Raw genomic sequence first — 27,371 nt, 5'->3', positions numbered from 1 at the left:
GCCAATTAGAAAGGAAGAAATAGGTATTCTAGGAAGAGACAATACAAACAAGTATAAAAAAAAATGTCCCAATTGGTATATACCCGAGTTTAATATAGTGAGAAGAAACTTCCCTCTCCATTTTCTTTTCTATTTTTTTTTATTCCTCATTCTTTCTCTTTTTCCCCTTTACTCTTATAGCAGTGTCAATACCACAAAAAATATATACTTTCTCCAAAGAAAAACTAAGTTACTATAAAACAATAATCATAAGCATTCCTCAAAATGGTATAAATGTCAGATTCTCTACCTAGAATGTGTGAAAATAGAGGTTCTGCATAGAATACCTGGTACATTAACATCTGCTGTCCTGTTAATATTGTTTTTATCTTTCATAAGTTGAGCTTTTATCTGGAAATCCTTTTTGTCAAGGCTGTATGATGCTAAACTTTCAACTGAGGGCATTGGTTTGAAAAGTATGAGCAAGATTTTTCATGTGATGATACACTAACAAGCTTCATAATCATTTCATTCATCCAATTAAAACTGATGGTTAAATTGCTTTCCTGTTCAGTCCAGGGTTAATTCTTCTAGTTTAGTATCTTGGAAATATTAAAACCTACTTTATTGATTGTATTTATGCATTATTTATTATTAAAGTATATAATATATTTTTTAATATTGCAAATCTCCCAGTATTTCAAAGAAGAGTCCCAATAGTATGTAAATTTAGTCTTTTTAATGTTGGTGAATCATTTAATATAAAACTAAGGAGGACTGGTTTGTGACATTGTAAGATTTCTCATATATGAGTGTGTTTGTATGTGTATGTATGTGTGTGTGTCATTTTTCTCAGGAAAAAAAAATACCAATATATTAGTTCACGCATTTCCATTTTTTTGTTTGTGCCAATCTACTTCCTAAACTTTTCTTGTCTAACTTTCTTTTTAGCTGTCTACCTGATCCCTGTTTTCTAAGAATATTTCCAAGAGGTTTTATTGTTAATAAAGTGTTCTGTGATTAAACACATTTGAGAAATGTTATATGTTACATGTTTCTCTTGAAGACTGAAAGAGTATAAGTGTGTATTAAAGGTTCTGAGGGCTTCCCTGGCGGCGCAGTGGTTGAGAGTCTGCCTGCTGATGCAGGGGACACGGGTTTGTGCCCCAGTCTGGGAAGATCCCACATGCCGCGGAGCGGCTGGGCCCATGAGCCATGGCCGCTGAGCCTGTGTGTCCGGAGCCTGTGCTCCACAACAGGAAAGGCCACAACAGTGAGAGGCCTGCCTACCGAAAAAAAAAAAAAAAGGTTCTGAGAAGTCCTGCAGTAAATTGCCTTGTTAATATTTGTTTATATTAAACAAATATTAATATTTGTTTGGAATATTAATATTCCTTGTTAATATTTGTTTGGAATCAGTGATTCCAAACTTAGTGTGCCCCATCCCTGTACTGTTACTGCTTTTGCAGCTGATGATTTATGCATGTTATTTATTAACATCCCAAGGAATAAACCTTTGGAAAAACTTAACTATAATATTTTCTACTGAATATTTTTTCTTTCATAAGACTTTGATCACATGTGCTAAATAAGTACCTTTTTTATACATGAGTTTTCCTCACCTTTTAGTTCTCAGATAATTGTCGACTTTCTCTTTTTATAGACCTAATTTAAAATTGAGGTTTGACTAACTGACTTAAGGTAAATATAATCTCTCTAGATCATATATATTATAAGGAAAAGTTTAGAGAAAACAAATTCTCTAAACAAATTCTCTACGGTGAATTTCAATTCCATTTTTCCCCATTTCTTGTCCACCTCTAAGGAGAGCCACTGGGAAGCTCTATGAACACCAACTTCTGACTTTAAGTTAAGAACTAATCCATGAAATCAAGAGAATTGAACCATGAACAATATATTTGATAATTTCATTGTTTAATATTCAGATGATATTTTAGAGAATCCAGCTGAGTTAAATTAAAAAATATATATCAACTATAAATTTGTCAATGAAATAGATTTAGTGTACTTTCTAAATAGGCGAACCATAAAGATCAGAGAATAATTTTCAGAGGAGACATTTCTACACAGTTCACTAATGTTAGACGTACAGGGAACATTGGTATCCCTGCAACCTTTTATATTATACTGGTATTCTCAGTCTCCTCTCAGTTCTGACAATTGCTCTTAAGATTCATAAGAAACAAAAATTAGTACTGAATAATAAAATAATGGAAAAGCCTAAAGTAGTTTACTTTAATATCTAAGATAAAGCAATGAAGCAATCACATTTATTGAATGTCAACATTTTATTTGCAGTGTTTATTTAGTTCTCGTGACAACCTAAAAATTAAGTGAAATTATTATGTCCATTTTAAAATGAGGAATCTAATGAGTAAAGTGTATGTGTCATATCCACAAAGTAATGTTGAAAGGAAACTGTGATTCTGGGATTCAAGTCTATCTAAATAAAAGCACATATATTCTACTGTTATCCCCACTTTACAGTTTTAATTCATAACCATTAGGGTCTGTCACTTTCTGCCTATCAGTTCTGAAAACTTGTACTTGATCTATATCAAAGCTTAAAACCTGCCAGTAGCCACACACATACTTTCTTCTCTTTCTCCTATTATAGCAGAGGTTTTCCAACTATAAGTCTAATTCCTCTACTTGCTTAAGAACACATACCCATCTCATTCTCCCTTATTTTCAGAAACCCTCAATCACAGCTATTGTCTTTGAGGCCTTAAATAATTTTCAACATCATTCTCATTACCAATGAAGGAACAGCAACTGAAGATTTATATGTTTCTAATTTAAAATTGTCAAAAACTGTATTCTTTATGTAGCAACATGAAACATATTTAATTTTGAACCTGTGATTTCACCCTATATACTAGATGTGATTAATTCATGTTGTATAGACTGTTACAACCACGAATTAGCACTAAACACCTGGGTTTGAAAATTGAAAAAGAATGGCATTATCCCATTTAAGTAGGAAACATCAGCTCTGCATTACTGCTTGGGATGAAAAAGCGGGAATAGAAGTTATACAAGAGTTGATCAGAAGTCGGTACTAGACCCAATGCAGTCACACAAAACTTGTAAATAATTGACTCCCTACACAACCTGTGTCTGCAAGGAGAAAAGACATAGAACAGTGGGGAGTAATGCAGTGCCAGAGCAGTGCAGACTGTCCTTCCTCCTCTCTTCTCCTTCCTTGGTAGATGAAAATGTTCATTTTTTAATGACCAAAGGTAAAGGTGGTTCTGTACTCTGCCTTATCACTGTAATGATGCATTCTTTAGAAGATTTTTTGTCAGACACTTTTGGAAGAATGAAGCAATTTACAAAAATGAGAAAAAGAAAAAAAATAGAGAGAAAGGCAGAGACATATAAAGGTCGATCTGAAGATTTTCAGATCTGAAAAAGAATTCTATATTCTTTGTATTATTTAAACCTAACCTAAAAAATAATATGTGAAAAGTGTGTATGTGTTGATACATGTTCTGTTTAGCATAATTTAGAATGATGAAACATGTAAGACAACCAAAATATTCATCTATAGGAAAACAGTTAATCAGAACACATTCATACCATCTTGGATTGGAAGAATCAATATGGTGAAAATGATAATACTACCCAAAGCAATCTACAGATTCAATGCAATCCCGATCAAACTACCAATGGAATTCTTTACAGAATTAGAACAAAAAAATTTACAATTTGTATGGAAAGACAAAAGACCCTGAATAGCCAAAGCAATCTTTTTTTTTTTTTTTTGCGTTACGCGGGCCTCTCACTGTTGTGGCCTCTCCCGTTGCAGAGCACAGGCTCTGGACGCGCAGGCTCAGCAGCCATGGCTCACAGGCCTAGCCGCTCTGCGGCATGTGGGATTTTCCCGGACCGGGGCATGAACCCGTGTCCCCTGCATTGGCAGGCGGACTCTCAACCACTGTGCCACCAGGGAAGCCCCAAAACAATCTTGAGAAAAAAAATGGAACTGGAGGAATCAGGCTCCCCAACTTCAAACTATACCACAAAGCTACAGTAATCAAGACAGTATGGTACTGGCCCCCAAACAGAAATATAGATCAATGGTACAAGATAGAATGCCCAGAGATAAACCCACACACATATGGGCACCTACTTTATGACAAAGGAGGCAAGAACATATAATGGAGAAAAGACAGCCTCTTCAATAAGTGGCACTGGGAAAACTGGACAGCTACATGTAAAAGAATGAAATTAGAACACTACCTAACACCATACCCAAAAATAAGCTCCAAATGGATTAAAGACTTAAATGTAAGATAAAACACTATAAAACTCTTAGAGGAAAACATAGGAAAAGCACTCTGATGTAAATCATAGCAAGATCTTTTATTGATCCACCTCCTAGAATAACAGAAATAAAAACAAAAGTAAACAAATGAGACTTAATTAAACTTAAAAGCTTTTGCACAGCAAAGGAAACCATAAACAAGACAAAAAGACAACCCTCAGAATGGGAGAAAATATTTGCAAATGAAAGAACAGACAAAGGATTAATCTCCAAAATATACAAAAAGCTCATGGAGCTCAATATCAAAAAAAACCCCAAACAATCCAGTTAAAAAATGGGCAGAAGACCTAAATAGACATTTCACCAAGGAAGACATACAGATGGCCAAGAGGCACATAAAAAGATGCTCAACATAACTAATTATTAGAGAAATGCAAATTAAAGCTACAATGAGGTATCACCTCATGCTGGTCAGAATGGCCATTATCAAAAAATCTAGAAACAATAAATGCTGGAAATGGTGTGGTGAAAAGGGGACCCTCATGCACTGTTGGTGGGAATGTAAACTGATACAACCACTATGGAAAACGGTATGGAGGTTCCTTAAAAAACTAACAATAGAACTACCATATGACTCAGCAATCCCACTACTGGGCATATACCCTGAGAAAACCATAATTCAAAAAGAGACATGTACGACAATGTTCATTGCAGCACTATTTACAATAGCCAGGACATGGAACCAACCTAAATTTCCATTGACAGATGAATGGATAAAGAAGATGTGGCACATATATACAATGGAATATTACTCAGCCATAAAAAGAAACAAAATTGAGTTATTTGTAGTGAGGTGGATGGACCTAGAGTCTATCATACAGAGTGAAGTAAGTCACAAAGAGTAAAACAAATAAAGCATATATATGGAATCTAAAAAAAAATAAAAATGTTACTGATGAACCTAGTTGTGGGGCAGGAATAAAGAGGTAGACATAGAAAATGGACTTGAGGACATGGGGTGGGAGGGTGAAGCTGGGCGAAGTGAGAGTAGCAACGACACATATAGACTACCGAATGTAAAATAGTTGGCTGGTGGGAAGCAGCAGCATAGCACAGGGAGATCAGCTCCGTGCTTTGCGATGACCTACAGGGGTGGGATAGGAGGATGGGAGGGAGGTTCAAGAGGGAGGGGACATGGAGACGTGTGTGCATATGGCTGATTTACTTTGTTGTGCAACAGAAACTAACATAGTATTATGAAGCAATTATACTCCAATAAAAATCTATTAAAAAATTTTAAAATGTGGCAGTTTGTATTAATGTTTGTAATATTACCTGCCTATTCTAAAATACCTGTCCTTTTGATGGCAGAATGGGCTGTGAGGTTTTTTTTACCAGTGAAACATGAGAAGTCATGTGAATAGCTTCCAAGATGAAGATTTGAATCAGTGCCTTCTTCTTTCATGTTCTCTATAAAGAGAACCATTGTTCCAAATTGAGCCTGCTCTGTCAGACTGAGTCCCACAGGGACAATTCACGGAGCTGAGTGGCAGCTCTTCCTTGGTAGATGTGTAGCAAATAAACCAGCATGACTATGGTAAATCAATTGGATTCTGAGATTATAGGGTCATTTGTTATTAGCACAGCATGATTTATCCTGAACCGACTATAATGTAGACTTGTCTGTATAAATGAGGCAGTCCACATGGTTGGGTAGTGGTGGAAAATCCAAAGTAATAGATTCCTGTTAGGCCCTGCAGCTCCTTTGGAGTATTAGACCTTTCTCTCCACTATCAGGTTCAGCGTATGTCATGCTGGCTTATGCTGTGGCATAATTCTAATTATAAACCTAGTAAAACAGGAGGGGAAGAGGGGCAGTTCCTAAGGAGAGCAGGTGTTGTCTTGTGGAGGGGAGGTCTCTGCATTTTCTTCCTTCATAGAAGAAATTAATTCTACCACTTATATCTTGATTTTGGTGTCAAAATTTTGGTGTCATGGGGTGAGCCATGTGCTCGGGTTGAAAAGGTTCAGAGTATTCAGGGAAGTGAAAATCTTCACAGGCACCCACTCAGATGTCTGCATCATGCAGGTCAGAGCTTTCCCAGCCTGAGCCTTTGCCTTGTTAAAGCAGACCATCTTAGTTCGGCCTTTAACTATCCTTGATGTTCAATCTCTCTAACTATTGAGGGCTGTGCTTGGTCTTTGACTTCTCCTTTCTCCCCACAATGGGTGATGAGAGCTCATCAAGGAGGCTCCCCAGGTTTCATACCTTGATTTTAATTGCCTGCCACTCACCCTGAGCTGTTCATTATCTTTTTGTGAATGTAAATGGCACTTTGCAATAGCCATTGGATCTCACTGCTCTTAGAGCTACAAATCTTTCACACGTCTTGAATATTGATACTTTCCACTGGCTAGTCAATTTGTTTCTTATGATATATTAGTCTATTCAGCAGTGATATTTTTTCAAACAACTGGACTACCATCCTGTATCCAGGGATATTAAATTTCTTTTCATGATAATGAGAATATTTTAAATAAGATTGTCCTGATGGTTGTACAACTCTATGAATACACTAAAAACTGAATTGTATGGTATGACATGTAAATTGCATCTCAGTATAGCTGTCAAAAAGCCTTAGAAACACATGCTTTATAAAAATTATGATATAAATTTAATGATATTCTATATTCTATTAACTATTAATTACTGATATTATCTTCCAAATATTTTCTGATATCATTTCCCAGGAAATATGCAGTTTATGTGAAGGTCCAATATGCTTTATTTTAAATAGTGATATATACTTTTATACTTTTTTTTTTAGGATTGTTGTCAAATAATACTTTATTTTTAAAATCGCAAAACATGTTTTGCCACATTCAGTAGCAAAGATCTACCGGTGGTACACACATTAAGAAGACACACATTAGATTTCTAGTTGGGCTGATTCAAATCTATATGCCTGGAAAGGTGGTTGTGCTTAGTGGAGCTTTTAAGAATCAAAATGCAAAGCAATGCATAAAAACAAGTTTGAAAATGTCAAAGAGTTTTAAGATAGACTTATTACAGTTTAGTGTATTATACCATTTATGTCCATTTTCCAATAATCAGTGAGGACTTTTATGTCAAGTATCTTATATTATGCCTTTATATCTGGTTCATACAAATACTCAATGAATGCTTGATAGATGAATGACTGTATGGCAATGAACCTATAAATGAAGAACTTTATAAATGAAGAACCTATAAATGAAATAACTTCAATGGTGACATTTTAGATGTTGTTAGAAGCTAGTGTAGATATGCAGAAAGGTACCCTTGAGCTTGAAGTGTTTCAAGTACCATCATAAAGAGATTAAACTTTTATAATGATGTATGTAGACAGACACATTGTGTAGACAAATAATGTTGCCTGAAAAACTGAAATATTAATTCACATGCATAAAGTTCACATTGATATAACTGACTTTCAAAAGAGAAAATTCATATAGCACAACATGTTTTCTACAAGTAGCCACTATTCCCCTTACAACATGTCTGATCACTCAGCATGAAATTACTATAACACTGTTATTCAGTTTTTAAAGATCTAGGAAAGGAAAAACAAACTGGCAGTATTAAAATTATGAACATAAGCTTGAGGATAAAAACAAGCAAGTATGCTTAGGACGATGGTTGTAGCAGATAAGTATGATGCTTGTTAAGGTATATCTTGATTTTGGTGTCAAACTGCCTTCAACATTTCCTATCTAAATCCTTGAACTAATTTTGTTAAATGGAAAATGCTAAGCAGTTTGTCTTAAAACTGCCTGTAAGACCTACTCAGGCTTAAGAATGATTTGAACAGACATCAAGCTGAAATCTAACTAGTGGTAAAGACAACACGGCTCAATTTGTTCTATGTGAACTAGATCTAAATTGTGCTGTGATAAATGATGTATAATAGTTCTAGGAGAGGAGTTATAGTAATCATACCAAACTGTTTTCTAAGGAAGAATCAGATTTTCAATCAATATAAGCTTAGCCTGCCCATGGAGCTAGCCTGTAAAATAGGCTTATCTCTCTAAAGACTGGACAAAAAGTAAAACTTCCCTTATCAAACCTATTCACCCCTTTGGGCTAACGTTAATTATCAGGAGTCTCATGCTACTACAAATTTTCTTTCCATTCCAATAGGCTTAAACTTGCATTTGTGTAAAAAAAATTTAGTTCTTACTCCATACAATGTTAAACTTAAAAAAATTATTGGACTTATCATTTATTTTCAGGTAGCTTAAATGAAATTTCATCCTTATTTTTTAAAAGCAGCATTTAACTACAGTGTTCCAGACAAACAAAATCTCCCATAAGAATTATGAATACTACTTTTTTTACTAGACTAAAATTCTATACAGCACTAAGGAATACGATGGCACAGATGTAAAAATAAAAAAAAACAATGCATACTTTGAGAATTATCTATTTATAAATGGGTAAATGCATAGCTTATATATTCCACTACTGATACTTTCAGGTTTGATTGTAGTAGGTATTTAACTAAAATTTTATTAAGTGCCTTCCGTGTGAAGAATATTGTATAGTTTTTGATTTAACGAACCTGGCAATTTTTCTTAAGACTTTTCATTTAAAAAAAAAAGGTTCTAGGTTATAAAATGAAGTGAACAAGCACAAGCTGAAAACAAATATAAGAATATAGAATTTAGGAGAATCCAGTGACACGGAGCTAATCAGCAAAAAGTTTCTAGAGGAGGAGGAATTTGTGTCTGGGGCTTGAAGATCATGCCCAACTTGGAAAAGTACAGGGTGGAAAATAGATACTCCAGGCTGGTCCTTAGTGAAGTATGTAGAGAGAAACAAGTAACCTATTGAGAATTATACTGATAATTATGAATAAGGACAGCTAATATTTATTGACCACTTACATTTTTTTCAAAACACCTGCTAAGTGCATTACTTCTGTTATCTCTATACCTTCATCAGCTCTATGAGACAGTTACTATTATTATTCCCATTCTATGATTAGGGCCTCTAGGCCAGAGTGGTCAGGTTAAATAGCTAGTAAACTATGGAGCTAGGGTTTCAGACCAGGTGAATTTAACTGCAGAGCTCACTCTCTTTTCCACAGTATCCTCTATATTCTTATTCTAATCACATGCAGATAAGATTTTGGGGTACTATATATCATTTCTGAGAATACCCTTAAAATAATTATTTCGTTCTACCCAAAGTATTCATAAAACTGATATATATTCTATTCTTGTATTATAATTCTTAAAATATTTATTTTAGCATCCTGATATAAAAAAAGATGCTTAAAGGCCCAAACTGTGTTGCCTCAGGACATTAATATGCACAGAAAAACCAGCTGAAGAAACAGTTGTTGGACTTAATTCACCCCTTTTGATATCAAGTAAAGAGAATGCTTCTAATGTAACATATGGGGAAAAGTCAGTATTTCTGAAAAAGATACATGAGGAACTGATATTTGATATGATAAACAATTAGAAGTCATTAGCATTTTCTTACACAGAAACATAATATGATGAAAACAGAACTTTATATATAAAATATAATATATTTAAGTGTATTTATAAACATCATATATATACTTAGTTATTTTTATTAAATTATATATAGATATATAGTTGGGGGTGATATATTAAATAGATATATAGACATATCTATCCATAATTTAATAGAAATAACTAAATGATCCTCTCTAGCATGTCTAAAGAAACCAACTTGAGAAGCTTGGAACTGGGTGGAAACTAACTCCTGATCCATATAACTTGAGAGTTATTTTTTCACTGAGACTATCTCTGACTGGGTAAAGGTAAAAAAAAAAGTCATTATTTGATGGACGGGACTTTTTCAAAATTTTTAGAAAAACACCTGAAAATATAAAGAGGAACAATACAACAGATAAGTAAGTGTATATCAAAAATAAAAGGATATTTAAAAGTTAATGGTGGATTCCATAGGTTTAGAGATCAATACACTCCTTTTTGTATAAAACGTAACAACAGCAAAACAAAACAAAACAAAGCAAAAAAAGCACATATGAAGAAAACCAAAAAGAAATACCTTAGCTCAAAAACAAGAATAGCTTAAAAGATAGACATTACTGGGCTTCCCTGGTGGCCCAGTGGTTGAGAGTCCGCCTGCCAATGCAGGGGACACGGGTTCGTGCCCCGGTCTGGGAGGATCCCACGTGCCACGGGGCGGCTGGGCCCGTGAGCCATGGCCGCGGAGCCTGTGCGTCTGGAGCCTGTGCTCCACAGCGGGAGAGGCCACAACACTGAGAGGCCCGCGTACCGCAAAAAAAAAAAAAAAAAAAAAAAAAAAAAGGTAGACATTACTATATATAAAATAGATAAACAACTAGGACCTACTGTATTGTACAGGGAATTATATTCAGTATCTTCTATAATCTACAATGGAAAAGAATCTGAAAAAGAAAATAAATATATGTATAACTGAATCACTTTGCTGTACACCTGAAACATTATAAATCAACTATATTTCAATTAAAAAAGAAGAAGAGGGCTTCCCTGGTGGCGCAGTGGTTGAGAGTCCACCTGCTGATGCAGGGGACACGGGTTCGTGCCCTGGTCCGAGAAGATCCCACATGCCGCGGAGCGGCTAGGCCCGTGAGCCATGGCCGCTGAGCCTGCGCATCCGGAGCCTTTTGTCCGCAACGGGAGAAGCCACAACAGTGAGAGGCCCGCGTACCGAAAAAAAAAAAAAAAGAAGAAGAAACCAACTTTGCTGTCGCCTTGATCCCTAACTTCTAACCTTCATAATAGTGACAAAATAAATTTCTCTTATTTAAAAAATAAACACAAAAACAAGATTATCGTGTTCTTGGGTCAGAAGCAGGAGAGAGTCAAAGCAGAATTTTGTTCTCTGAACTTTACAAAATGAAGGTGCAGCCTGCAATTCAGCTTTGATTAACTATAGGGATAAAAATATGCCAAAAAAAGATAGCACTAGAGCTGAACTCATAGGTTGAAGTGAGGACAAGGTTAGAATGTCTTTACTTGTAAAAGGAGTCTCCAACTCCCCAAGCCCACACACACAGGAAAGAAGTGTACCTAGGAACATCTCACATTTGTGATAAATATGCAGCATGTAACTTTTGGCTGAGATGAGTTACTAACTTGTTGGTGAATGGACGTCTGATGTCACAGTATCTCCCTGTAGAAAGAGCCCTAAAACTCATGTAAGACCTGATTTCTGACTGGGGAAACTGGAATCAGGTACAGGTAATCACAATCCCGCTCAACAGGTGTAGGTGAGCAGAGTAGAAAAGAGGAGCAAAGTTAAAGGATCAAAGAGAAAACGAAAATTTCCCCACAAAATAAGTCTTTGAACCCATATTCTAAGATATATAAGAAATCTATTTCTAAGAAAGTAAATAAAGTCTAAATCAGACCACAGAGGGAGGCATTGCAAGAAAAATCAATTTTACAGGACAGGGTAACAAGATTTCAAAATAATATTTAGGAATCTCAAAGATACAAATGAAATAATAACATTTGAAATAAAAGCCTGATAAACATGAACCATTTTCAGAGTGAAAAAACATTAGCACTAGGTCCTATAAAAACAGCTGCAAAACTTGAAAAAAAATATGGTTAATAAAATAACACAAAATAAAACTATAAATGAGGTGAACCTTTGTATAGCTATGATTGAAAAGATAAATCACATCATGGAGAAAAATAACAAAGAATTCACTAAGAAATACAGAGAAACAAACATATGTATATAGTCTCTTTTACCATCCTCAAAGAATTTCTATATTAATGTCATATTTATGGAATCAGGCAAACAACACTTGTATCTTAAAGACTCCACAATTGATGCCATATGCAAAACCATTATCAGGTCTAATATCCTGGATTAAAACAATAACAAAAGTATTGAGAGTTTTCATATTCCCCCATAATCTGCTTTCAAAAAATCCAGGGGAAATAAAAAATAAAACACAAGTATGCCAGAAATCACTTTACTTCTGAAACTCTTAACAGTTAAGTTGTATCAGCTATTTTGAACTCCAGTATTATACTTTAATTAGAAATAAAACGTAGGTTAATCTAAAAGGAAAACTTAGATGCATTTTTTAAAAAGAAAACTTTTAGCATGGTGAAAATGTGTGATTGTGGTTAGTCATTTGTTCATATCTAATTGGTCAATAAATGGGATGTATATCTTTTGTTGTAAATGTGTGAGTGAATAAAAGGTATATATAACCACAGCTGTCTCTCCATTTCTCTATTACCCAAACACATTCATACATGTGTGGGGATAGATACATTCCTACGTGTGTGTGCTTGTGTGTATGTATGTATATATATACATACATACCCACAAAATATCCTACTGAATCTAATTCAGGAATGTCATTTTTTTTAAGAAACTATATTTTCTGTCAATCTTATTTACATTTTCTGTTTAAGATTCTGTGGAAGAACAACTTAAGACCACTCAGTGGCTGTTCCTACCTGTTCAGTGGCCTGAGCAGTGGAAGCTGCAGTTCAGTCCCCAGTAGTGAGCTGAGCGCCGCAGTCTTCACGAGGGAACTGCTGATGGCCACAGAGGGCACCTGCAGACCTGTTTGCAACCTCAGGTCGAGTACAGTAAATTCTTGGGAGCTGGAGCAGTCCATTCACCTGGAAATTCCTCCTGGGTCACACCCTTTCCAGCCACCGCCAGCTCTTCCTTTTCAATCTCTTCAGCACCTCTGTAGAAGTAGAGATCAGGCTGATCTGACCCCGGGGGTTCATGGGAGACAGTGCCACGCATGCGCAGATCTTCCCGCGTCTCCCGCAGCTGCAGCCGCCGCCGCCGCCGGCCTGGCCCGCCCCCGCCTCCGCTCCACACGGCCCTCCGACACATCCACCACAGCGGACTATCATGTGAGCTCGGGGATGGCAATGTCCACATAGTGCAGAGGAGAGTCTGTGTGACGCAATGACGGTAGGTGGGTTAACGTAAGACACCTCTGAGATCAGCCCTGGATCAGTAACCAAGGGAAGTCGTGGCTCCCGGAAGGCTACCTAGATCTCGTTAGGGAAGGTTCCAGGAGAAAAGCAGCCAGCAATACGAGGGGTCCAGTGGCAGCAGCAAACTTCAGCATAGCTTGCTAGCCAGTATTCCCAGAGGATACAACACTGACATCTGCCCCGTTTTCAATGGCACCAGTGGCACGAGCTGCCAGCAGAAGCTTCTCCCAGGTCCTCTTTAGGTGTATGAGGTAATACCATCACTTTTCATTTTGAAGATGTACTGTTCTGTTGGGTAGTCAAGGTTGATGCTACCAAGGTGGGTTCCTGCTGCAAGGAATTTGAGGACATCCTTCTCCTTTATTTGCAGAACATCAAGGGATCCGGGTTTCCTTTAACTTACGAGATGAACCCAGAGCAATGCTGTATGGACCCTCTCTGGGTAGCGCAGAAAAGCAGGAATGTCTCTTTTAATAAATAAAGAAAAGCATTATATTAGCAAAAAAAAAAAAAAAGAAGTAATTCTTCACAGCAGTAAATATTTGGCAAGTTTCAATTAATGCAAAAATAATAAACCAGGTATAAATATATTTCCTCTAATAAGTTAACTCTGATGATCTTGGTTTATCATGTTTACTGATTAGCAGTGGTTGAACATAACATTATTATTTAAACAGGTGACATTAATGTGGCTTAAGCAGCTAACAATTTTTTTCTGTGAATGTGGAAATATATAGCATACTTTTATATTCTGGGCCTGAGAGAAAGGAATGATAATGTTGATACCATTTTAAAACTATTTTTTTTTCTCATAAATTGAGAGGAGAGAGATGTTTTTCATCACAGTGGTCGTTCATTATGCTCTCTAATTGAGTAGGTTGAGGAGAGAATACCCATAACAATAATTCTGATGAAATTCCTACTCCTTTTTAATGATCTCATATCATATGTATTTTTCTATTCATAGTTTCTATTCATAGTTTCTATTCTAGGGGCAAAGATGCTTTTTAAAGCATAATTAATAATATTTTCTGCCTAAGGGGCTGCATTATCTGGTGAAAACTGTAGTTTTTTTGGACTAAAAACTCATTAATGTTGAAATCAATGGATATATGTTTTGTTCATTGCGATTCAACTCACTTCTCCATGAGTTACACTGTAGACCAAAATACTTGACTTAATTCTTTTTTCTCAAGAGAGAAGAATTTGAAAAGACAATGCAGTTGACAGAGAAGATCCTGGGCTTTAGCAGTAATGAGCTAGAGTACCAATGAGGAAAGAGAATTAACTGTATAAGCCTCAGATTTATAGTCTAAAAAATGCAGACTATAATAATATTTGCCTTGCAAGGTAGATAGCATTAAAGTAACATAGTAAAACACTATGAAGTGCCTACACATCAAGTTATCCATTGCCTTAATGGTGTGCCTTTTATATCTACCAAATTTCAATGGCTTATAACAAGAAACATTTTCATATGCTTATACATCTCTTTATCTGCTGAGAGGTCTTTTCATCTCTGCTACACTCATCTGACCTCAGCTGGGTTTCTTCAGGAGCATGTGGTCAGTTGTAAGTTGTGGAAGAACTAATGATACCTGGTTTCAAATGTCTTTAGCTGGGATAAATTTACTCTCTTCTATATGGTCTCATTGTCCAGCATTCCAGCATGCTAGCTGGTACTTATTAGCATATGATTTGATGATGGTGCTGGAGGGAAGGGTGTGGAGTCCATAAGTAAGAGTAGAAATGTGCAAGTCTTGAGCCCTAGACTTGGAACTAGCACACAGCTATTCCTGCTGCTTCCTACTGGCCAAGTCAAGTGACAGGGCCAACTCGGATTTGAGGTATGGAGAAATTGACTCCTCTTCTTCTTAGGAGGGTTTGTGAAGTCTATTAAAAGGAGTATAGATACAGAAGGGAAGAATTGGGAGCATATTTGTAATTAATCTACTACAACCTGGCCCAAAGGAAGCAAAAAATATTTTTTTCTCTATCTATTGATATAAACACTATGCATAAATTAACTACCAAATCCTCCATAAAAGGCAATACTGGATACGTAAATTAATTCAGAATCCAGAGTACTAATCTTTCTAAAGAATAAATACGATGTTCAGACTTCCCTTAAATATCATACTTTCAAAGATTTGCCTTCATCTGGCAGAGAGGGTGTCAGGTAGCTCACGCACCAGTCTACCTCTTCAGTCTTATCACTCATTGCTCTCACCAGCCTCTCGCATATGTCAACCAAAAGAACCGTGAGCTATAAAGAGGCAAAAAGGCAGTTTATTTGGTGACTTAGAACTGCAATTTGGGGATCACAGATTCTGGAGGAACCCAGAATAGTGTCCCATCAGAGAAAATGGGTAAGGGTTTTGATGGGAAAAAAGAGAGAAGTTCATGCAGGCTTACACAAGTTGTTTACCAAAACTTTGGATTGGAGGATAAATTTGTTCTACACGTACAATTGTGTTGTGGAGCACATCTCATCCTTTACTAGGGAAAGGTATGTTTTCTTTCGTCCAGAAAAAGTCCAGTTCTCAGCATTATTCTTTGGTTTTGGCAATTCAGCAACTATTCGGCGGTTTGATTTTAGAGTGTTCAACAAAAGTTCAGCCCAGGCAGGGAACATGGAGGTCCTCAGGTCACATTTCAGTCATTCCTGACACAGCTCCTTTCACACATATATCCACAATAAGCTTTTTATGGGGCTTTTGCACATTCTTTCTTTTCACCATTTCTCCTTATCCAGCAGATGCCTTCCCATACTCAAACTTTCAGCTCAGGCACCCACTGGTTTGATGCTCAATCCCATCGTATGCCTGTCTCTCTCAGAGCTGGGGATTTTTCTGTCAGCCTCTTCTAGTAGATCATGACCTCCTGTAGGAGGAATTTTCACCTTTATCTCTGTTGTCTCAGTGCTTGGAACGTAGAAGTGTGTAACATATATTCAATGAACAAAGGAATATATCTTTCAAAAAATAATGTTTTGTAGTGAATGGCATCCCATATATTTAGTTCAATTTTCTTAACCCAGTAGGGCAAAGCACCATACTAAAGATAGGATATAATAATGACAGAAGAAATGATTCTATTTCCAAGAGGCTTGCTCTTTTAGGGAGAAAAAAAGTAGATCTAGAGAGAAATACTATGAAGTACTACATTTTCCATAGTGGATTACAGTTTGGAAGTCAGTCTAGCATGTTTGATACCCAGCGTGTTTTCCCCAGTAGAATAAAATAACGGGAGATCTCGATTATAACCATTTTGTTTTATTTCTTTTAAGCGCCAAGGGGAAAAAATATAATTTATTTGTTTTTCGTTTGAAAGGGAAATAACCCTATTTCAAGCATCTCAGTGCTAGAAAAGGCACTGTGTATTCCCCATGAAAATACACAGATGCTCATATATTTGTAAAATTAACATACATCTTCCACAAGGAAACGTATGAAGGCTCTTTCATTGAAACATTTTAATTTAAATGGAAAGTCTAGTGAGAAATAGCTGAACTTTCTTTGAAAACTCAATAGCAGGCAATACTGAATTTCAAGCACCTGCAGTGTGGCAGATATTTAGTTATGTTTTAGAGATAGATGCTCCTATCATACCCAGATAAGCTTTATAAGTCGGTGAGGTAGATTTCTAAACTGATTGTTTCAATACTGTATGGTAACAAATGGGACCTAATTAAAGTTAAAAGCTTCTATTCAGCAAAGGAAACCACTGAAAACAAAAAGACAACCTACTGAATGACAGAAAAATTTTGCAAGTCATATGACTGATAAGGGGTTAATATTCAAAATATTAAGCAAAATGTCATCCAAACAGCTCACAAAATTCAATATCAAAAACAAACAAACAACCCCATTAAAAATGGGCAGAAGAATAAATATTTTTCCAAAGAAGACATACAGGTGGCCAATAGGTACTCTCAACATCGATAAGCATCAGATAAGTGAAAATCAAAACAGCAATGAGAGATTACCTCGCACCTGTCAGAATGGCTGTCACCAAAGAGACCGCAAATAACAAATGTTGGCAAGGATGTGGAAAAAAGGGAACGCTTGTACACAGTTGGTGGGGTTGTAAATTGGTGCAGCCACTGTGGAAAACAATATGGGAGTTCCTCAAAAAACTAAAAATAGAACTACCATATGATCCAGCAATTCCACTTCTGGATATATATTTTTTAAAATACAAAAACACCAATGCAAAAAGATATATGCATCCCAATGTTCATAGCAGCATTATTTAAATAGCCAAGATATGGAAACAACCTAAGTGTCCACCAACAGATGAATGGATGAAGAAGATATAGTATTTATATACAATGGAATATCACTCAGCCATTAAAAAGAATAAAATTCTGCCATTTGCAACAAGGGGAATGGATCTAGAAGGTATTATGCTTAGTGAAATAAGTCAGAGAATGACAAATATTCTATGTTATCACTTATATGTGGAGTCTAAAAAATAAACAAAAGTATATATATATATAAAAAGACTCACAGATACAGAGAACAAACTAGTGGTTACCAGTGGGGACATGGAAAGCGGGAGGAGCAAGATAGGAGTATGGGATTAAGAGATAGAAACTACTATGTATAAAATAAGCAACAAGGATATATGGTACAGTTTGGAGAAATATGGCCATATATTGTAATAACTTTAAATGGAGTACAATCTATGAAAATATTGAATGACTAAGTTATAACAAAATATTACTACATGGTAAGGAAAAGAGCAGAGAAAAATTTATTGTAGTCTAGAGGAAGGATACAGGGTCTGGATTAGAGTGTTAGGAAAATATTCCTAGAGAAAGTGTTGCCTCAGTTAACACTTTAAAAATGAGTAGGTTTATCAAAAGATGGTGAGAGATTCTACAGGCCAAGTGTGAAAGGCATTCCAGATAATACTGTGTGCTGTTTGGAGCAAATATTTATAACTGGCTACAATTACTTTAAATTGCCAGTAGTGAAAATGGATTATCCACTGAGAAATCCGTCTAGAAACTATTGTTGTGAACATTGGTGGTGCCACCCACAAAAGGTGCTGTAGGAATTGTGGGGGGAATGCTGCACTGTAGTTTATGATTAGGAAGAAAGATGACATGAGTCATCCTACAGTGCCCAGGACCATACTAAACAAAGAAGTATTGTTTCACATTCAACGTGACTTTAAAATCCTTACCAGATCATTATTTAGATGAAACACACACACACATACACAGTCATCTGATTACCAGAAACTAAACTATAACTATATAACTGTTTCTGTAGAATAATAAAGTTTTTAAGTGTCTAATACATAGTAAATTTCATGAGTAGTTTAATTTACAATAAATAAATACATTCAGCTATAAAGCAAACTAAGGAAAATAATATTTGTCTCATTCAGAACTTTATCATGGACTGTTCAAATTTCATAAAATAATGTCACTAATACTAGCGCTGCTTGTGAGATGTGAGTTGTCAATATAGTACTCTTATAACAGTCTTCCTTAAAAGTTGTTGCATTTATGACTACTGTATTTTACGTATAGGTACAAGCGTGTAGTCACTTCACTTCACTAGGTTTTAGAACTCATCATGTTTAAAGATCTTTTTTGATCCACCTCCTAGAGTAATGGAAATAAAAACAAAAATAAACGAGTGGGACCTAATGAAACTTAAAAGCTTTTGCACAGCAAAGGAAGCCATAAACAAGATGAAAAGACAACCCTCAAATGGGAGAAAATATTTGCAAACGAATCAACTGACAAAGGATTAATCTCCAAAATATATAAACAGCTCATGCCACTCAATATTAAATAAACAAACAACCCAATCCAAAAATGGGCAGAAGACCTAAATAGACATTTCTCCAAAGAAGACACACAGATGGCCAAGAAGCACATGAAAAGCTGCTCAACATCACTAATTATTAGAGAAATGCAAATCAAAACTACAATGAGGTACCACCTCACACCAGTTAGAATGGGCATCATCAGAAAATCTACAAACAACAGATGCTGGAGAGGGTGTGGAGAAAAGGGAACCCTCTTGCACTGTTGGTGGTAATGTAAATGGATACAGCCACTATGGAGAACAGTATGGAGGTTCCTTAAAAAACTAAAAATAGAATTACCATATAACCCAGCAATACCACTACTGGGCATATACGCAGAGAAAACCATAATTCAAAAAGACACATGCACCCCAGTGTTCATTGCAGCACTGTTTACAATAGCCAGGTCATGGAAGCAACCTAAATGCCCATCGACAGACGAATGGATAAAGAAGATGTGGTAAATATACAATGGAATATTGCTCAACCATAAAAAGGAACGAAATTGGGTCATTTGTAGAGATGTGGATGGATCTAGAGACTGTCATACAGAGTGAAGTAAGTCAGAAAGAGGAAAACAAATATCGTATATTAACGCATATATGTGGAACCTAGAAAAATGGTTGAGGTGAACCGGTTTACAGGGCAGAAATTGAGACACAGATGTAGAAAACAAAAGTATGGACACCAAGGGGGGGAAGCGGCGGGGGGGTGGGGATGGTGGTGTGATAAATTGTGCGATTGGGATTGACATGTATACACTGATGTGTATAAATGTGATGACTAATAAGAGCCTGCTGCATAAAAAAATAAATAAAATTCAAAAAAAACTCATCATGATTAAAAATTTATGTATTAATATATATTGATTTGTTATAAATAAGTTTCCATTTATATCAATTTTAAAATGGGGGCATTATTTTAATTGTTTATATTATGTTATGGGCAAATTATATTACCCATGAATATCTTCTTCTAACACTCATGAATGAATGTTAATTTTTGTGAAAAGAGGAAGTTGACTCTGATACAATTGAAAACCACTCTATAAATTAAGTTGAATATGATTCATGTATGTTAGCAAAATATACAGACTACTTTCTCGATGCCTATGCACTATCAAACTATGATTGTTCCTGAAATTACAAAACATATTCATATATCATCGGGGGAAAAAAGTTATATCAGCAAATAGTTTGTCAGTACTCTCACTTCATTTACCTGTGCCATCCATGCCTCTGAAGTGATTTGGATTAAGAAAGTCAAAGTAGGAGATAAGAGGATCTTCCCCCACCCCCTTATCACGTGTAACTTTCAGGTACATTGGGATCAGCTGTGGTTGCAGTTAATTATGCCCAGTTTTGAATATCTTTCAAGGGAGTGAACATCTCTAACTCAGTATTTAAGGAGGTTGCTAAGGTCATGTTAATATCCTGAACTCCTGCACTTAAGCCACAGTTAAAAGGCAAAGCCAGTCTGAAACTACAACCACCAATGTCTTTACCTTTTTCTTCTGCATTGAATAGTCTCTCCTCTAACTCACTTCACAATTTGTATATATCCTACATTTTCCACCACATGTCAACATTTAAAAGTACGAACATTTACTGAAGCTGAAAATAGGTGTAGTCATGGATATATTTCGGATATGTAAAAAATTCTCTTTGTATATACTGTTAAACACTTTTGTGATATCAGAGCTTCCTGCATTCAATCAGGCAACCAATATACCACAGTAAAGAAATGCCACTAACGACCAGAACTGTGCCACATGCTGAAAGAGACAGAAAAAAATAACTTTGAGAAAAATTGCTTTACAATTTAAAAAAAAAGTCTTCTCAACTAACCTATTTAGAATTTATTATATATATGTATTATTTTCTGACAAATATTTTGTCAATTCTTGCCATTTGGGGGAAGGTAACGTGTTTGAATTCAGGTGATCTGGGTTTTACTTTAATTCTTTTGATTATTTGCAAACTGAGACAGTAAAGTCTCTAAAACTGGCTGGGTATCACTTTCCCTATCTGTAAAGGGTATGATTAATATATGTTGTTCAATGTTATTTGACAAGTTCAATGAGCGTATATGGGTATATGCATTTAAACATGATTTTACTACTTAATAGATGGCAAGACCATCTATTAAGCTATATATTTGAAATTCACGTTCTTTCTCCATTACCAATGGACTGCTCTCTACTTTTCAAAATGTTGTATTTCTCAACGAACTTTCGGACTACTCTATCAGACTTTAAAACTATTCTTTTTTCCTTTTTCAAGAAATGTGTTGCAATTTCTTAACTCAGAACCTTGTACTGTTCAATCTTTGTGTTATGTGGAACTGTATTCCAGGCCAATTTTTTCCCGTAGCTACATAGCTGCCTTGTAAGCCTGTGGGGAGCAATTCATTCATTTCACCTGGGGTAAAACATTTGTTTTGTTTAAACATTATAGAAGCAAGAGTTCCTTAAGCCCATTCAAGAGAAGATTCAGCTTATATTCTCTAGTATGTATCAAAAAGCAGTTATAGCTTTTCTGAACAAGTTTATCACTAGAATATGTTTTCCAAATAAAGGTTTTATATAAGTCTATTTATTAGAGAAAAGAAATGGATATTGAGGACAAGAACTAAATGCAGTTTATTAACAGTTGTTGCTGACTGCTGTCTGCAAAAAGAGACCTGAAAGATTACACTTTTTATCAACTGCTTATAACATATTTTTCCAGGGATAACAGATGTAAGTGCTCTAATTTCGATTGTATACATAAAGAGTTTTTGCTGTAATAATCTTCTTTCTTTTTGAGTCTCTCTTAAGCAAACTTGATATGCTGATTTGTTGACCATGTATGCATTAAAATTTGTAAGATTCTCAAAATAAACAGAAAAAGTACAGAGTTGGAAAACTTTGCACAGTGTATGGGGATAGTGTAAGGGGTTTGAAATGGCTGGGGTGTATAAGAAATATTTCAAAAAGAAATTAAACTTTGAAGTGAATTTATAAAGAGAAGGAGTCAGCAAAATGTTGGAATTGGGGAGGGGGAATTGGGGCAGAGGCAATGGCATGAACAAATGCATACAGATAGGAGAAAACGTGGAGAGCTTGGGTATAATAAATAGCAAAAGATATCAGTGGTGACCTGGCAGAAGTTGAAAGATATTGGGGAGTGTTGTATGCCAGGCCTTGATACCTTAACTTTTACTCCTCATTAGTAGTAATAGCTTTTAGAGTTTAACTGAAATTTAACATGGATGGAACATCTTAAATGAGACTTTTGTGTCCATAAACTGCATCTATGCAAAGTTCTGATTCAGAGACAATGATATTGAAAGCAGCAAGGGCAGAGCTTTTCCCTTGAAAACTCTGCAGTGAAATCCTAAGTCCTTTGCAACCTGGAAAACATATTTCAGAATGAACTGCCAGATGCTACTGGCGAGAAGTGTGTTTCTCAGAAGAGACTCCTATTTGCCAGTTTTAGAGGTTAAGCAACATATTCAGATGTCAAAATGCATCCCCTCCACGTTTTTCTCTCTGCTGTTTTAATAATAGGAAAACCAAAAACAGTGAAGTAGATGATCTTACTTGTCTAATTCTGGAAATCAGAAGCAGGAGAGGTAAGAGATATTTCAATAATAATTGGCCATTTATTTATGATGATACGAAGTTAAAATAGATATTTCATTCTAAATATTCTTCTACATTTCCACAGCCACTGTTCTTTTCCAGACTTTATCACCCCCTCCAAATCACTGTCGGAGCCTACCACACGGGTCCCCCCTGCCTCATTCTTCTCCATCTGGTCTCCTATACTGTAGCTTAAATAGTTGTCTGTCCAAAATGCAACTGTGCCCATTTCCTCCTCTCTCAAATCCCTCTTATCTCTTCAAACCTTATAGGATTATGTCCAGTCTTTTTACCAGGTATACAAAGCTCTCCACAAAACATCCCCTTAACCATCTTTCCAGACTTATCAGTATTAGTCCATAAAAGTGTTATATCACATTTATTTATCCCTTTATTATCTTTGCATCCTAAATCCATATTTGCATATAAGAACTGGTTTTGCAAGACAGATTCCAGACTAGCTAAAAAGCAAATTATAGACTAATTTTCATAAAATCTTGAAAGCAAGACAGAGAGATGGGTTCCAGAAATGCTTCTGTAAAGAAAGCTTTAAGCTATAAATCAGCTCTGCTTATCATACAGAGATTAGGCGGGGGAGAATGTTTATTACACAGGGGAGAGTTCCAAAAGAAGGAACAAAGAGAAGTCACCAAGCAACAGACGACTTTAACTTAACTCTGCTGAGTAGAGAAAAAAAGGGTCAATGGATTTTAAACTCACAACCCATCACTCATAAAAATCCCCTCCTCCCTTAATGAGCAGTCGAGAGAATCCAGAAATATATCTTCAGTATTATTTCCTCCTGGAAAATGAAGGAGTTTCTTATAAAACTGTAAGGTGAATGAAGTATAAAGAAAACTGTATTTTCTTTCTTCTTAATAAACATAAGTTTGTTATAAAATGTACTGTTTCTCTTTTCACTAACATATGTGGTGTTTTTAACAACTATAACTACATACACTTTGAATATTTTGGTTTATATTGGTTTGTTGCCTATCTTTACACAATGTGAGATTTATATCGTATGATGTCTGGTTAAAATATATATATATCTTTGTTCTCTTGAGGCATGCCATGAGAACATAATATTGAATGAAAGCTACATTGTAGGATTTCTCTGAAGCCTATGGTCCTCAGTGCTGGGCTACGTGCCAAAATCCTTGTAAAGATATCAGAATATCTGATACTCAGGCTAAATTGATGGATGGTGTGCAACAGAAGTCTTGTGTTGGAGCCTGAGTAACTATATATTTTTCTCAAATTTCACATGTAATTTTTTTCTGTGTGGCTACATTGCTTTGAAAATTCATAATGAAAGTAAACAGGTGAAGAGATGAATATCGAAAAAATTATTTGAAAGCCATTTGCAATTTTAAAAAGTTCATTAACTAAAGGAAATTAAGCTTCATCTCCTCTCTTGCCTGAGATAAGCTTAATGCATTTTTTTTCTTACTCCTTAGTTGTCTAATAGAGCTTAATGCCTAAGTTACAGTCCGTTTTAATAATGTTGGGTGACTGGGTAGCTGCTGAGTTAGGAGGATGAATGGATGAATAGAGGATAGATGACAGACAGATTGGTTAAGTGCATCGATATGCAGTTGTACGGATATACAGATAATACAATGCACATATGTAATGAGTGGGAAATGAAGGACCGATCAATGAGTTGGCAAGTACCTGGGTTGATGCATGAAAAAACTGGTGAAGGAATGGATGAATGAATCTGTGAATAAAGGATGATTAAATGAAGAAGAGCAGGAAAATTTCTAGGATCTCCTTGCAATGTCTAATCTACTAAGCTGCCCAGATTAAACAAAATAAGAATTGAGTTTTGTCATGTCCAGTAAAACAATTTCAAATTAAAGAAGTTTATTTGTTAATTTTTTGTGTGAATACATTTTTTTGGTATGTTTCAGTACGTCATTGTTGTCGCTACTGAGCTCCACTGCATGAGCATGTCACAATTTAGATTTCCATTCACTTTCTCGCGTTTTTAACTGTTTAATTAATTTTAAAAGTCCCTATATTAGTAAAATGTTTTCTGTTTATCAAGTGTGTTATACTTACAGGATCTAACTCAATTCTCAAATATCAGTATTACCTATCAATACTGAATAGTATTGATATATGGTATTGATATAGTATTGATATATATGACAATATAGAGAATGCCATCATTATTCCCACTTTATAAGTGAGGGATGATGAAGACATCAAGAACTAATATCATTTTCAGGCCTATATGCTTGAAAAAAGAACCAGAACCAGAACTCAGGACCCTGTACTCTTCTTGGAAATCTGTTTCTAGAAAAATAGTACAATTTCTTCACTTTGGTATTTCCTTGTACACTCAGGAAATGTGATGTATTAAATAAATATTTAATCCCACTTAGTCATTAAAATATTTATTTAAATTAATGGCTTTTTAAATATGTTCATCAGGATTCAGCAGTCTTAAGCCAGATTCCATACGTCTTCCCTCCTCAAGTTACACACTGGAAGAAATTCATACTTGGTTGTATGGGCATACACCCCCATCTGAATAATTCCTGATTGCCATTGATTTCACGAAACTTCTTTTAATCTCAATCAATGTTTAAGTTGGCTATATTTGAAAATGCAAGTAAAACATACACATCATTGACATTCTTGCAGTATAGTATAAAAAGAATAAAAAAGAAAAAGATATTTTGGGCATTTCCTATTCAACAATTAAAAAGTGACTCCAAGAGTTGAAGGGACTTTTAGTTCTGGGAAACAAGATAACTATATTTCAAATAAATTTGTAGTGGTCAAATTACAAAAAATGAATTTATATATTTTAATAATAGTATTATCATTATTATTATATTTATTGAGCACTAACTCAATGCCACATGTTTTGATATAAATTTTTAGTACAGTATTTTAAAAGCTTACAGTTACCTTCTATGGCATGATATGGTGTAACAATCATATATTCATTTAACTAAATATGTATAGGGGTCCTTTAGTGTTCTGGGCACTGTTCTAGATGTTTAAGATATGTCTGTGAATGAAAGAGATATGATCCCTCCTTGATCTAGCTTATATTCAAGTGGGTGGAGATTAGTAACCAAATAAATAAACAAAGGCAGTGATTAGTAATCAAATAAATAAACAAAATCTCAAAAAAATATATTTATATGGTATATTAGAAAGATAAATGTTATACAAAAAAACCAAAAAAGAAAGTAGAGTAGAAGGAGGATATTTAGATGGTATGGGAGAGAGGAGATTTATTTTATAACTCTCTAGTTGTATACCTTCTTTAGCCTCCATGAACCTCACGGAGAAAGTAAAAATTGGAATAATTGCATTTAGTGTTTTAAAGGTAACAATATTTTAAATTGCTTGAAATATGGCTGGTATATAATAAGCACTATGCATGTGTTTCTTAAAAATCATACTGAGTTCACAATAGATTATTCATTATGTAAGACACCAAATACTAGCACAGGTTCACAAGTTCTCTGACCCTTCTCTTACCCCACATTTCTGAGGCTCCAGATAATTTACAGAGTTTGCATTATACCTTGATTGCTAGATCCTGTATATATTGGCTTCATTTGTAAATCCAATGGAAAATAAATAATTCACATTAAGCAATAAGGCAACAGAACCTATTCAAATCCATAAGATTATTAAAAATAAATTCACATAACAATACTTTCAGAATGATGGGGAATTTGAAAACCTAATATGTGGTAGTTTAATTATCTGCTGACTTTGAGACAATCTTTTTTTTTTTGGTTAAAGCAAACATTTTAAAAGGATTTGGGGGACAGACATCCAGTACAGCTGTTATACTTTGTCAGTGACACACTCAAAAATTGTCTCCATTCAGCCTTCAAATGGCAGGAGGATTTGCTTACGTAGAGAGGACCATTACATTCAGTCATATTCAACTAGATAAAAGTACCTACAGGAAATATTCACCACTGACTTAGTAATTCTGACACCTATAAAATCTTGTTATGTATTTTATACCTAGTTCCTCGGTTTTATTGTTCATAATATTAATAAACCATTATTCTTGTTTCTGGTAGAAGGGAGTGTAGCCATTTTCTGTCAGGTCAATTATGTGATGAACCATAATGGCTCCAAGAGGAGCATTTTCTGGCGTGTTCAGGAGTGAATTCAATGCAGGGGGCACGGGTTCGATCCCCGGTAGGGGAACTAAGATCCTACAAGCTGCAGGCCATGGCCAAAAAAAAAGAAAAGAAAAAACCTCTCTCAAGTACTCAACTGTGTAAAGTGTACCTACTTAAAAACACTAAGACTTTTCAAACACAAATTGGAAAACAATGCTAGGTGCTTTGGAAGAGAACACAGAACATTTTTTCCTTAATATAGTATGTAGTAGAGTATCATGCATCAGCATCAGAATCATTTGTTTATTCATTAATCATCTCTAGCTATTATAGTTTAAATGGTTTTTAAACAGAGGCAGTTTTTATTGTGATGGAGCATATTATCTACTGAGACTAACGAGCAATGTTAAACAATAACACAGATAGAAAGACAAATAGAAACTGTGATAAGGAAAACTGAAATATAACTGTATGCACCAGAATAGCATTGAAAATTTTGAAATGCTTCTGTAACACTTGGAAA

At 35.3% G+C, this 27,371-nt stretch overlaps 1 pseudogene; it reads right to left on the bottom strand.

The window, feature by feature from the left end:
* Positions 1 to 12,754: 12,754 nt before the first annotated feature.
* Positions 12,755 to 15,917, bottom strand: LOC132526477 (small ribosomal subunit protein uS2-like; annotated as a pseudogene).
* Between the last annotated feature and the right edge of the window lie 11,454 nt (positions 15,918 to 27,371).

The sequence above is a fragment of the Lagenorhynchus albirostris genome, chromosome 9 (genome assembly GCF_949774975.1).
Source record: "Lagenorhynchus albirostris chromosome 9, mLagAlb1.1, whole genome shotgun sequence".
Lineage (NCBI taxonomy): Eukaryota > Metazoa > Chordata > Mammalia > Artiodactyla > Delphinidae > Lagenorhynchus > Lagenorhynchus albirostris.
Note: the sequence above shows the minus strand (reverse complement) of the source record. Positions and strands in the feature narration are given on the sequence as shown.